This window comes from Calypte anna, chromosome 11 (genome assembly GCF_003957555.1).
Source record: "Calypte anna isolate BGI_N300 chromosome 11, bCalAnn1_v1.p, whole genome shotgun sequence".
NCBI lineage: Eukaryota > Metazoa > Chordata > Aves > Apodiformes > Trochilidae > Calypte > Calypte anna.
In genome coordinates, this window is record NC_044257.1 from 141,691 (window position 1) to 155,926 (window position 14,236).

Consider the following 14,236-nt stretch of genomic DNA (forward strand, 5'->3'; position numbering starts at 1 on the left):
TGAAAGGCTTTTCAAAAACAGATGATCAAACCCCACCTACAGCATCAATATTCTGGGTGCCCTGCACTGCAGCAAGGAATAATGCATAAGCCATAAAGCCCTACATCTAAATAGCAGTAGATGATAGTGATTTAAAGCAGAAATATATAAATCCCCTTCCAGAGATTAATCTCCACACAGGAAATTTAAAAAGAAGAAAATACACAATGCTAAATGAGTTTGACACCCTATTCAATGACATCAGCCTTAAAAAAAAAACAACCCACAGCGAAATTACTGAACTTGATTAGAAAAATCAACCTTCAGTAGTTATTTCAGCCTACCTGGCAAACCAAACCCCTAATGGAACAGAAGTTTGTCTCTGCTGAACTGTCAGAGAGGCAATCACTGCCCAGAGGACTGCACCCACTCCAGAGATAAATGCTGCCAAGACATTCAAAATCCTGTTGAGTCTTTTTGGTCTCCAGGGGTGGCCCGGCTCAGTATGGGAAGTTTCATACAGAACCTCCTTTAATAGCTGCAACTTAATCCTCTGGCAAATTCTCCAAAATCTAATTGATATTTAGTGTTACAATACATTTCAAAGCACACCATGCTCAGCTCCACACTTATCAGCTTGGGTCACTCAAGCAGAAAAAGACAAGAGATCCAGAAGGCAAAGAGGAAGGAAAACCTTCCCATGCAAAGGCTGTCCTGGTAAAACCAAGCACTGAACAATGTGAAAAGTAATCCCAACCCAAACTGGCAAACCTCCTGTTGTTTGCCAAAGAAAATACCACATCTGATCTCTGAGCTTGATTTTTACAGCTTGCCACACTTCAATATAAAGTGACATACTCTGGAATTTATTTATCACAATATGCAGTAGCTTGATAATGAAGTGTCCTGGTTTGGGCCAGGATAAAGGTGATTTTCTGTCTTGTACTTTTGCTTTTAGCTAAGTCTCTTGTAAGCAGCTGCACTTGCTGAAATTAACAGCAAGTTTCTCAGACAGTGTGTGCTTCTGGGACTGATAACACTTGATGTTTATAGTTACAGCCAGAGCCTGGTGTGCAGAGCCAGGGACACTGCTCAGCTCTGAGGAACATTTTGCCCTCCAGAAGGAATAAAGAGGTCCCACCTGCAGCCTCCTTTGGGGAGGAACAGACAAGAGAGATGCCAGAACTGACCAAACAGAGGATTCCATCCCATACACCTCAGACTCAGGAGAAATTGGAGGGATCACAAGGGCCAAACCATGATTTCCTGCTTCCCTTCCTTCACCCAGCATCCTGGGAGGATTCTGTCTGTTCCTCTGCCTGTGCTCCTGATCCATTCCAGCCTGGATCTGTGTCTTCCTGCCTCCAGCTCCCAACTCCTGCTGACCCCAGGATTCCAGCCTGGACTTTCCCAGGGCTGCCCTGCAGCCTCAGTGGGGATGGGAGAGTTACTGGGGGAAAAGGGGGGAGGAATGTGGTTTCCATTTTCCTGTATATTTCTATAGATTTAGTAATTTTTTCCTATTTATCATTACTGTTTCATTAAAGTTGTGTAGTTTAGTTTCCAACCCATCAGTCTCTCTCCCTTATTCTCTCTCCTTTCTTTATCAAGGAGGAGAGAGAGATTAATAGAGAGCTTCTGTTATTCGGTTTAATTGCCGGGACAGTGTGAAACCCTGACACAAAGAAATAAAGGTCAGGTAAATCATTCCTCCTTCTTAGCAGCTTTCCTACTGAAGGTTCTCCCTCAAGAAGAGCACAGACTGTTTTGTCTGCCCTTGTATTCACAGACCAGCTATGCAAACCATCACACCCATCTCTCCTGTGATGCCAACACACCATGCAGGCTGCACATCTGCTCTCTGCCAGCACAGAACCAGCATGAGTAAGAGATGGACTACCAGGAAACCACCTCCCCCAGCCCTCATCTCCAGATAAACCATTTCAAACACCAAAATACAACAATACTCCCTTTCAGCAGTCTTGACTCATTAATCTCACAAGAAATAAGCCAAGTACACCCCACTGACTTAATAGATGTGTTTAGTTTGGAAGTGAAAGACAGTTAAGGAAGCTACTAGAATCAACTCATTATTCTGCTCATGCAGAATAATTCAAAAGCAAAAAAAAAAAAAAAAAACCACAAAAACCAATGCAGCATAACCTAACTACAGGTCTGTAAAGACAGCAAAGTCTCAGGTTACTTTTTGCAGAGGGAAAGGAGCATTTTGCTGATGTTCATTGTAGGTTTAACTTTTACCTGGCCTCCCCTACCCTTCTGAAAGATCTGGGACATCACAAATTACATCGGACTTCCTACAGATGGGAAAAAAAAATTAAAAAAATCAATCAATCTCACCATGAGTTGTCCAGCAGGGAAGTATCTTTTTCTTCTTTCTTTGACAAGAAATATTATGCTGCCACTAACCCCCTGGTTTCAGCTGGCAGTGCCAGTGCCTGGGTCCCTGCAGCTGCCCAAGTACCAACCTCAAATGCAGGCAGCTGGGATACTGCTGCTGAAGGCTCAGTCCCTCCCAGCACTGCCTTAGGCATCCCCTGGAAGCCTGAGCAGTGCTGGAAATTCTGTCAGAAGCTGCAGAAGTCTAAGGGGAAAAGAGACAGACGTTTCCAGTGTGATTACTGCTCCTGCTGTCTGCTCACCACAGTCAGAAAGCAGCTTGAGAAACACGGCCATGCAGTGACATGAAGTACCCTTCCTCTGCTCCCCACCACTGGATTCAGATAATCAACATCTTTTCACCTCTGAAAGGGTGAATTCCCTATAAGAAGTTTCAGTTTTTTCATCACTATATAATCATTCAAATCTAACATAATTCATGCTGAAACCACACATGCTTACGCACCAACTTTTCTCTTATTAAAACACAAAACAAAGCTTACTGGTACTTTGTCCTTTATTTTAAGAAAAGAAATTTAGACTCCTTTTTCCCTCCTCTCCTCTTTCTGGAAAGTGAAAACCACCTAAGCCTGTAGCCAAAACCGTTTAACCACATTATTTCCTTCTTTTCAGATAAAGCCACATTGGTTCCCTTTCAATTTCCGAACCTAACAGAATGATTAATAAATTACTGCTCCTGTCTACGGGCACATGACCTGTGCTGGCACCTCAAAACCCTGCACAAAGCTGTCTTAAAAACTTTCAGAATGCTTTATTTTTCAAGACAGCCACAGTAAGACAAAGGGAAAAGCCACATTATTTCCACAAAGGCACAATGTCCAGCCTTAATATTACTGAGCTCTACAATTTGATTAGAAGTAGGTAAAAAGATGCCTTTGTTAGAGTAACTCTTGTAAGGTTCTGTTGCTAACCCCAGATTAACTCCATGATTTTATAAGCCCTCCCCACACCTCCATGTGCTTTTCATAATAGTATCTGAGAACCAGTCTTGTAAAACTCCGGAGGGGTTGGAAGCCAGGCAGTTTCCAATTTCCTATGCAGTGGACAAATAAAAAGCTGCATGAAGAAACAGCACTGTAAGGACACACAAGAGGAAAAGATATTTTATGCAGCTGCCCCCTTCAAAGTCCATGCTCGAAACCAAATGAGGTATGGCATTCTGAAGAGTGACAGGAGAGTTACTTCTCCTTCATTTTCTACAAGCTAGCACAGCAAAACTAATTATTTTCTTATATTTTGTGACCAAGGTCACATACTGAAATTTGCAGTTTTTACTAGCTTATACCATCTGAATTGCTCAGGTGGTTGTTATATAGAAGTTTCACTTCTAACTTCATTTTCCGTTTCAAACTCTTACTATAAATCAAAGTAGCATTAGGTTTGTTTGGCATTTTTGGTGGTGGTGGGGTTTTTGTTTTGTTTTGTTTTTAATAAGAAAAGCAGACACATTGCCTTTACATTGGAACCAAGCTTTTGTTGTTAGAACAAATAATCTGCTTGTTCACTAAACAACCAGCAAGAGTGAACACTCAGGTCCTGACAAATGATCTGGATGGAGGATGAGCAGCACCATTAACACACAAAAACCTTAAAAAGGTACAGCAAGAATAAGTTAGATTTTAAGTTGTTCAGCTGTGTTTTGTGCTCTCTCAGCTTGATCTCTGTGCCACACCCTCAACATGAAACATATCTCACCTTCCTTTTTGTACTTTCAGCTAATCTGTTACTTCCTTGAATCTAACCTCTCCTCCAACTCCAGCTACCTGGGAGGTAAGCTTTTTCATTAAAAATAGGCAGGGATGTGGCTCCTGTAACACCATTTGTTCATATTTTGATTTTAATATAGTGAAGCAGACAAGAGGACGATTCTCTATGACTTAAAAAAACCTGCTCTACTGGAGCACAAGAGGCAAAACCTCAGTTTCACAACCTATTTTAGTCCTCTAGTAAATCCTTATCTCTCAGAACCAGGGCATTTAACTGATGTGCTATCTGCAGACTTCATCCACACATCCTGCAGTTACAGAAAATGGTCCTTCTCCCTAAACCAAACCATTTCCTCCCCCACCTCAAGAGACAGCACAGAGTTCTCACCACCCACTGACAAATAAATCTGCACATTCACAGCAGCCACCCATGGGACCAACATCCCCCCAGTGCCCAGCAAAAGCAGCGCAGTCCCCTCCCTTCTGTCCCCATCTTCCCAGCTCACTGGAGCAAAAGGCATTTTTCAGAGGAGGCTCAGCTCTGACTCACATCAGCCCATTCATCCCCAATCACACCAGCTGCCTCTCTCTTGGCTGAGCTGAGCATGACTGTCCTAGTTTCCACACCACCTTCCCCTGCATCACACAACTTTTCAATATTTAAACAGCAGTCTCCTCGGTGACCGGCAGATAAAACGCTGACCACTGAGGGGGAAAAAAAAAACCAAAATAAAAAAAGAACAGCTTGCAAACGCTTACTGCAAGTAAGAAAGATGTTAAACCTGGTAAGGTTAACCTCCTGGATCCAGCTTCTCTTAACCTGCTCTGTACGTATCACCAAGGAACAGCAGGTTACCTGCTCCAATGGGAAATTACATATCCAGCTCTCCCTGAACAGAAATCTTGAAGGATGTTTTGTATCTCCACTTTAATGGATAAAACTTGGTGGCCTCACCATACAGACCTGTTTTGAAACATCAAATTGCCAGGAAGCTGAAGAGGAGCCAGCAGTGTGCCCAGGTAGCCAAGAAGGCCAATGGCATCCTGGGCTGGCTCAGGAACAGCGTGGCCAGCAGGTCCAGGGAAGGGATTCTGCCCCTGTGCTCAGCCCTGGCGAGGCCACAGCTTGAGTCCTGTGTCCAGTTCTGGGCCCCTCAGCCCCTCAGGAAGGAGCTTGAGGTGCTGGAGCAGGTCCAGAGAAGAGCAAGGAGGCTGTGAAGGGATCCAGCAGAATTGCTGTGAGGAAGGGCTGAGGGAGCTGGGGGTGTTGAGGCTGGAGAAGAGGAGGCTCAGGGGAGACCTCATCACTCTCTGCAACTCCCTGAAAGGAGGTTGGAGCCAGGGGGGGGTTGGGCTCTTTTCCCAGGCAACTCTCAGCAAGACAAGAGGGCAGGGTCTCAAGTTGTGCCAGGGGAGGTTTAGGTTGGAGATGAGAAAGAATTTCTTTCTGGAGAGGGTGATCAGGCATTGGAATGGGCTGCCCAGGGAAGGAGTGGATTCTCCGTGTCTGGAGATCTTTCCAAAGAGCCTGGATGTGGCACTGAGTGCCATGGGCTGGGAACCACGGGGGGAGTGGATCAAGGGTTGGACTTGATGAGCTCTGAGGTCCCTTCCAACCCAGCCAGTTCTAGGATTCTGTGATCAAGCTAAGCCAGCTCTCTCACCAAGCTGCACAGCACGGGGCTGCAAGCTTCAAAAAGCAGAGTACAAGAAAGGGAAGCAGCACATGGAAGGCCAAAAAAACCCCAAAGAATCTTCACCAGCTCAACAACTGAAGTTACAGCAAAAGCTGTCAGCTCCATACAAGACTTCAGACTATAGTTTAGGACATTGGTCATTCATGTTTTATAAGAAACTAATGACAAATAACTAAATTATGGACAGCTTACAGCAATTCAATCAGAATTTGTCAGTTCAAGTCTGAAACCAAGCCTTTGTATCATAGCCTGGGAATGTAAATAGAAGCAGATGAAAATAATCTCATTCAGAAAGTCTCTAGGTGCTGGCTGGTTCCTGAGCAGCTCCCAAGGTGGGACTCCTCAGATGGTGCTGGCCAGAAAAGAAAAAGAGGAGAGAAAGAAAAAGAAAAGGAAAGGGAAAAGGGAAAAGGGAAAAGGGAAAGGGAAAAGGGAAAAGGGAAAAGGGAAAAAAGGGAAAAGGGAAAAAAGGGAAAAGGGAAAAAGGGAAAAGGGAGGAAAAGGGAAAAAGGGAAAAGGGAAAAGGGAAAAGGGAAAAGGGAAAAGGGAAAAGGGAAAAGGGAAAAGGGAAAAGGGAAAAAGGGAAAAGGGAAAAGGGAAAAGGGAAAAGGGAAAAGGGAAAAGGGAAAAGGGAAAAGGGAAAGGGAAAAGGGAAAAGGGAAAAGGGAAAAGGGAAAAGGGAAAAGGGAAAGGGAAAAGGGAAAGGGAAAGGAAAGGAAAGGAAAGGAAAGGAAAGGAAAGGAAAGGAAAGGAAAGAAAGAAAGAAAAGAAAGAAAAGAAAAGAAAAGAGAAAAAAAGAAAGAAAAGAAAAAAAGAAAAAGAAAAGAAAAAGAAAAGAAAAGAAAGAAAAGAAAAAGAAAGGAAAAGAAAGAAAAGAAAGAAAAGAAAAGAAAAGAAAAGAAAAAGAAAAGAAAGAGAAAGAAAAAAAGAAAAGAAAAGAAAAAAGAAAAAGAAAAAAGAAAAAGAAAGAAAAGCTGATCAGGAATGCCAAAGCCTATTGCACTGCATAAGAAAGCCCATTTCAACTTTTTGGTTTTTCTTTCTCCTCCACGTTACTCCACATGCTGTAACACACACATCCCCTCAAAAATCAAACACAACTAAACCTAAAATCAGCCATCGAGCCTTCTGGAAGGAAAGGTGGACATTGGAAATAAAATAGGGTTACTCTATGTCATCAGTTATGACAAAGGTCAATTCCTCAAGCAAAACCAGAAATATTAACAAAACAGTATGCTTGCTAAGAGACTTTATCTACATTGCTATGTTTAAGAAAAAAAAAAATAGGATTTCTTTCTTCTTCCTATAGTAGCTCTATAAACAGCTTTTCATACTAAAATATTTTAAGATCAGAAAAAACAGGGGAAATGCAAACTCACCAACTATGAGGAATAAAGTATCTTCAAGAGAAGAATTTGCTGAAATACACAATATCCCATAAACTGCTAACAGCCTATACTGGAAGTTTAATAGCAACAAGCAAAAAATAGGTGGGCAGAGGGCTAACTAATTTAACTATTATTTGCAGGGGGTTTGCAGACAGAATTGTTAAAGATTTAAAACCTCTGCATTTTTCCCCTCTCTAGAGCAATATATGCTATGTTCATTCTGTCTCTGCATCCTGGAGCTTATTAAAATAAACCTGAAGTGTATTAGAAAAGTTGCAGCTATGATTTAATTTCTCAGGAAGATTTTTAATTTGGTCTGACCTTTATCAACATACTGTACCTGCCAGATTCAGGAGTCAGAGGATTAAAATTTTTTTAATACAGTTTTAAACTCTTAAAAATATTTTTCCTCCCCTCTGTAGAAACCTATGAATTTATACATGCCTATATATATACTATGCTAATGTCACAAGGGGTTCAAGACACAGCTTGAAATATTAGCTTAAGGCATTTCACACCCAAGGAGAAAAAAAAAACCTGTGCCCAAAGTTCCATTCAAGATCACTAACACAGAAAATAGATTTTAGCTCTCCAATTATAGCAGAGGGTGTCTGGATACCAAATGGTAGCAACCCCTAAATAGTTTTGAAACTGGGAATAATGCAGTCTGGTTCACAACTGGAAAACAGTTTCAGAAAATACTTCCAACTTCAACCATAACTTTCTAACAAAACCTGGCAGTCTGGTATTACATACTTCAGGAAACTTAAGTATTCTAATAAAACTAGATGATTTATATAAGAAATAAAGCTAAAGCTTTGGAAGAGGTCCATCTACATAAAATTCAGATGCAGCAAAATCCTTTTTTACAATTCTGTGTAGAAAACAAATTCATGTATGGACTCACATTAAATATATCTTTGTATGTAGGATCAGAGCTGGGACAAACCCTCTCTCCAAGACTGAGATACTACAGGGATGCTTTTTGCTTCCTATACTTCAAAAGAGAACAGCAGAAAAATCTTCCTCACTTCACAGGAGAGACAATTCAAGAAAACATGATATTTATGGAGTTTTTTTGGTGCTGGTTGTCAGGTTTTTTCTGTGTAGTTAACTTGACTATGTAATCATGACTCCTTTTCCAAAGCAGATCAATGTTCCATTAAATTATGCAGGTTACTATTCCAGTTAACTAAAAACCAAGCCTTTAACTAAGAAAACACAAACATTAAAGATGTTAGAGCAAATGCCAGTAGGATTTGTGAAGGCTACAGCATTTTAGTGCTGGATGAAGATCACTGGTCAGTACTTGCTTAGAAGTTAACAGAAAAATACTAAATTGCTACTGTCCAGAAACTATACTCTAATAAGAAAGAAGTCTCCAGACACACTTCCAAGGTACTGCAACTGCACTTGACTAAAACCACCCCCAAAAATCCTAATACAAAAAGGTAGCTCCTCGGTTTTGCAGTGTCACCACAAAAAGGTTTTATGCCTCCCAACATGAAATGTGCTTCATGCTCAGACTCAGTCCATCTGCCTTCAAAAAGACAAATCCAAGCCTTTAATTGGAACCCAGAATCAACAAAAATTCAGTGAGGAGAACACAAGGATAATCTGAAAGGCAAATACATGCTGGGGTTTTCCCCTGCAAAATTTTACAGGGTCTTTTATCAGTTCATCTTTACCACTAGATTCTACAGGAGAAAGATTCTACAGGTTTTAGATTTACTCTCCCAAAACAGCATGCATTTGAAAAAAAGACCAAATTTTTCTTTCAACATTTGTAAAGAACCACATTTTCACAGCAAATACTGCTAGGAGACTGCTGCTGTTTTGCTGCTACAAATATGCATGAATATAACTAAGAAATGCCTCTGCCCCCAAACCCAGCTAACTAACAAGAACACATACCATTTGCTGCCACATTGACAAAGTATCTTTTCCAGATGGAAATTACAAATTTGGTTGGGAAATCTATACATATTTCTTTTCAAGCTTTCAGAAAACAGCAGAGCAAGAAGCAGCTGTAACTAGAAATTCCAAGGGAGAGCTAAAAAGATGATGTTTGTCTAGAACACCATTTATACACCACGCTGTGTGCAAACCAACAGCTTGTTAAAGCTGAATATTTTAGCTGAAAATTTTTGTAATACAAACATACTTAACTAGAACATACCTGATCCAGACAACATGGGCAAGCCACTAATAAAAGCCATCCAGGAACTGATGAACACAAAAAGGGGTGAGAAACTTTGCCTCTTTTGCCCTTTGACTTTCATTACATTCTTGAACACTCACCCTTCCCCCTTAAGCAGGACTCAACAAGTAGTACTGCAGCAAGTCTTAAAATAATGCAAGTTAGTGATTTTTTTTTCTCTTTCACATACCAAAGCGACTACTTTGCTTTCATCACCCAATAAAACCTCAGTGCTGTAATTATACTGTAGAAAACCAGCAGTTTCTGCAGAGAAACATCATTAGTAATGTCTGTGAATTCTCTTTAACAAAGTAATTAGCAGTGTGTGTGTATATATATAAAAAATATGAAATTCTCCAGCAAAATCATTAAAAATTATTAATCTTCATAACTACATAAATATATATTAAAAAAAACAACATATAAATTGTTTTGGTTAGCCAAAATGCAACAAGGATTATCACAGCACAAGACCAGGAAAGGACAGAACCAACACAATGATCTGCAGAAGAGTGGAATGGATTTAAATTCTCACTGTTCGTTTTCTATAAACCACTTACTGATTCATTTTTTTAAAGTTCAACAAAAACACAGCTTACATTAGTTATGCTTCTTTAAAAGTCTGGTTTGCAAGTTCTCAAGAACAGAACTTCAAAAAAAAAATTCATGCTGCTTCTCTGGATGCTTTGTCAGGAAATCACCACCCTGTATGTTTCATGAACAGCCTAAGACCTTTTGAAGTGATCAGGAACAGCTTTTTGGTTTCTGTGATGAGAACCCACCAGACTATCAGGTTGTGCAACCACACTGCAGGATACAACACTAAGATTCCCCTAGTTGGAGGCATCTGGATCTAAGATGACTGCCCACTGCCCCTCCACCCCAGAGAAAAAGCTTGCCCTCAATAAATATAAAAAACAAAAAGAGAAGCATGCAGGGTTTATAAAGAAATCCCCAAACATTCTTTAGCAACATGAGAAATATGCACCAGTAGTTTTCCTATTCTTAAACACTCTTTCAGCTTGTTTTCCAATAAAGTCCAATATTGCCTCTCCTGAAGTCTGTAAGCTTTTCCTTTTTTTTCTTCTTAACAGGCACACACTAGCTGAAGAGTAGCTAAAATTTTCTTCTTGACTCCTCTGATCTATTTTGTCAAACACCACTGGCTACTCCTCAACTGCAAGGGCTATTTCATCAGGACATAAAAGCCCCAGCAGTTAATTCCATGCCCACTTTCTTCCCTAAATTTCTAAGTATTTGAAATATCCAACAAATGATGTTTTTTCCTCAGTAACTGTATTTCAATAGAACATTAAATTTCAGTGGCCCTTTCTGTAAAAATTATGCCAGGTTTATAAACTGTCACCCTCCACTAGCTTTATCTCCTACATCTATACCAAAATAAACAGATAAATGAAGTTGCATGCCCAGAAGTCCCACAACATAAACCTACTGCTTGCAATGTCTTAAGCAAAGTATTTTAAATACAAGAAGAAGGCAGTTCTCCAGACTCGAGTAGTTACAATTTGAATCTTGTGTACGTTATTACTGTAACAGAAAACAGATAAACTTTCTGCCAAAAAAAAACATATGCAGCATCAGCTATTCTCCAAAACTGATTCTTTCAGTAGCACTTGTGTTCTTGGAATAGCAGTCTTGTGCAAGAGCCCTATTTTTTTTTTTTCCATATTATTGTCACAGTACATATTTCACCAGGCCAACTTTTTAAACATCAACCATGCCAGCTAATTGGCTCATTTCATTACTTGTACTTTGGACAATAAAACTTGAAGAAACATTTCAGTAACTTTCAGAAAAATGGCAGTTTCCTGTAGCAAATGTTTCATCATCTTATTGAATTCTTCTATTCTTAAACATGAAGTATTAACTGATTTTTCCACAAAGAAAGACATCCTCCAACAGCAACACTCTTTTCTCATTCATTTATGAGAAGAGCTCAGAAGTGCAACATTAACAACTCTGCTTTGTAAGTGGAGGCTGATCTGCAAACAAGAGGATTCAGCATTCCAAATATCTGGATTTCTTCCAGAATCTCTGCTCTGAAGATTTCAAGTCCTGCTTTCATCCACACAGCACTCACCTGTCTTCACATATAGCCAATTCCCAAATGCAAAATTTACCTCCCTAACTCCAGTGTTGTTCCTTTCCTGGGAAACTTTAGGATGATGGTGTTGACTAAATATACACAACTCTGGTGGGTGTATTCAGACTACTGGAAAAAGTTCCAGGCAATGTGTAAAATAAGATGGAGTTAAATGCCACATGATGGAATAAAAGCTAATCAGAAGCAGACTGATGTCAGTGCTCAGGACCTACAGAAAGGGTTGACAAGAAGCAACACAGCCCTGCCCTGAGCACCCTTCCTAAGGATTGCTCCAAAACGGCCTTGTCCCTGAATGCACTGCAATGCCCCAAGGAGTCTGCAGGCAATGACAGAGGAATGTGGAGGATGGGGGAGTGGAAAGATTAGAGGGAAAAGGCTGTGGATATTTGTCACATGAGAGACACCTGGTGTGACTCACAGATGAATAACAGAGGGCACCCTGTGATAAATCACCCTTCAGGAACAACTGGCAGAATCTCAGCCAGCAGCTGCTCACCAGCACAGAACCCCACCTGCCCAGCAAGCAATCAGCTCTGAAAAGAGTTCTCTCTAAGCTCCTAATATCAGTGCAACTGGATGCAGAAACAAGCATCTCCCAGTTCTGAGGGGAAGTAAATCAGCCAGGATACGCTGGGACTGCCTGGCTTCCAAAGGAGTTTCTGTCTCTTCCCAGTGCATCCTGTACGCCTTAAAGCATCCTCAAAGCAAAAATGGTACAGGAACATCAACAACAGAATGACCTGCCTGGAAACAAACAACAAAACCCTGAGCTGTTTGAGCTAAAATAAAAGACTTAAAAAGCACCTCAAAGGGTGAGGTGCACATGGAGAGGTTTTTTTCCTGAGCGCATGGGCAGTTCAGCAGCTGAGGTGCCTTCACACTGACCATCAGCTACTCTTCACAGAAGAATCTCTCCCAACAACCACAATGTTTTGGGGTTGGGAGACCATCAGATAGACCTGAGTAGGAGAATGAAAAGGGTGCTCAGGAAAAGCACCAGTTTTGAGACAGGCAGCAGTCAGATCAAGGAGAGAACTGCAGACAAACGTGACACAAGTCTGACCCCAAAATATCCTTATGCTAACCCACCAGGGCAATAAGGCAGTAGCCTAAAAAAACCCACAAAACAATAAAATAATCAGTCAAGAACTCTGCAGAGCTACACAATGAACCACAGCTCGAGTTCACATCTGAAAGCACCCAGACTGCTCTACAAGAGCAAGAGTTTACAAGCAGGACTGGTCCTGGGAAACACAACATCCTCACTTGATGCCCTCACATATTGAGAGAATCCCCAAAGAATATCCCTGGTACCACTTAGAGGCTGACATTTCCTATCTTCCTAATCAAGCCACATCTTACATGCCCACATGCCTCCATGACATAAAAAAGAACAGCCCTGTGAACTACTCTTGGGTGATGCCCAGCTCTTGAGGGCTGTAGCACTGTCTCAAGTGCTTTAAACAGAAACCTTCACAACAATCTGAAGGAGCATTAAATTGCTACAAAGAAAAGAATGCAATCATAAAATCCTAATAACTGTTACAATCACATGCATCCCATGCCCTATGTGGCATGATCTTCAGTTAGTATTACAGCACTAGCATATTTTTTTTTTCTAAACCCCTATTATCAGACATCCTTTTCCACTGATTAAAAAAAAAAAAATTAGACTCAATTCCTTTCAGTCCAGAGACTCAGTGGGCTGCAAAATACTGCTGGACTGAAAATATAGGAATTTCAGGAATATTAGTTCTTCAGCACTATGGTGAGAATAAAATGAAAGCTGGAAGTGTAGAAGTTTCCCAGACACCCTCAATGACTTCTTTATAAAAAGTAAGGGTATCTAAAAAACCAAACAAACCCAAAACCAAAACTGCTTCTTCAGCTTCATCTGAACGACTTAATGTTTCATCTAAGTTCATCAAAAAGCAGTGGGGACCAACAAAAGTAAAACTTCCTCTTCAGTGCAGGCTTGCACTGATATTTTTCATAAATTAAGCCTTCACTGTCCAAGCAAATTCCACTGGGTACACTGTGGTCCTATGTCTGCCTGGAAATAGCATTTTCTCAGAAAATGGATCAACCAATACACCATTCCCAGTTGTTATGAAATTTCACTGCTAAAGTCAGAAAACAAAAAGCTGATCTGGGGACAACCCCTATCTCTCAAGCCTCCAGGGAGAAAGGAGGATGTCAGTGGGAGACTGGTGCTGTTTGCTGCCATTTAAATATAGTTTTTATTCAAATACAGCACCTTTCTTTCTCATTACATTTCTGTAGCTGCTGTGATGTCTGCAGAACAACAGAAATTTTTAGGTTTTTAGCTTCATCCAAGCACTTAACATCAACTTCCAGCCAAATAAAAATTTCCTGGTTACACCAGGAAAAAATGCATGCAAGTAGAAACACAGCATCTTCAGGAAGAAAACAGAAGTCTAGTAATATTTATTTAATTATATACAACCAAATTAATGTACTAGTGAATAGAAATCCTATTGACACCAACCACGTGGCATTCCAGGCACTCAGAACCAATTCCAATCCTGCCTGATGTGCTTCCCTCCTGAGCTGTGGAACTCTGAGTACATTCTGCTGAAAGAAGCCTGTGCTGAAGGTTCTGGTTTATTAGCAGCTGCCACCAAGCAGCAGACAGGAAGTGAAGCTGCATTAAAAATGAGATGGAGAATCATATTATACAGGGGAGGGGAAGTAAAACAATT

At 40.7% G+C, this 14,236-nt stretch overlaps 1 protein-coding gene across 3 annotated transcripts in view; it reads right to left on the reverse strand.

Annotated features, from left to right (window-relative positions):
- Window positions 1–14,236, reverse strand: part of CBFB (core-binding factor subunit beta) — a 40,620-nt gene that overhangs the window by 18,213 nt on the left and 8,171 nt on the right. The window lies entirely within an intron of this gene.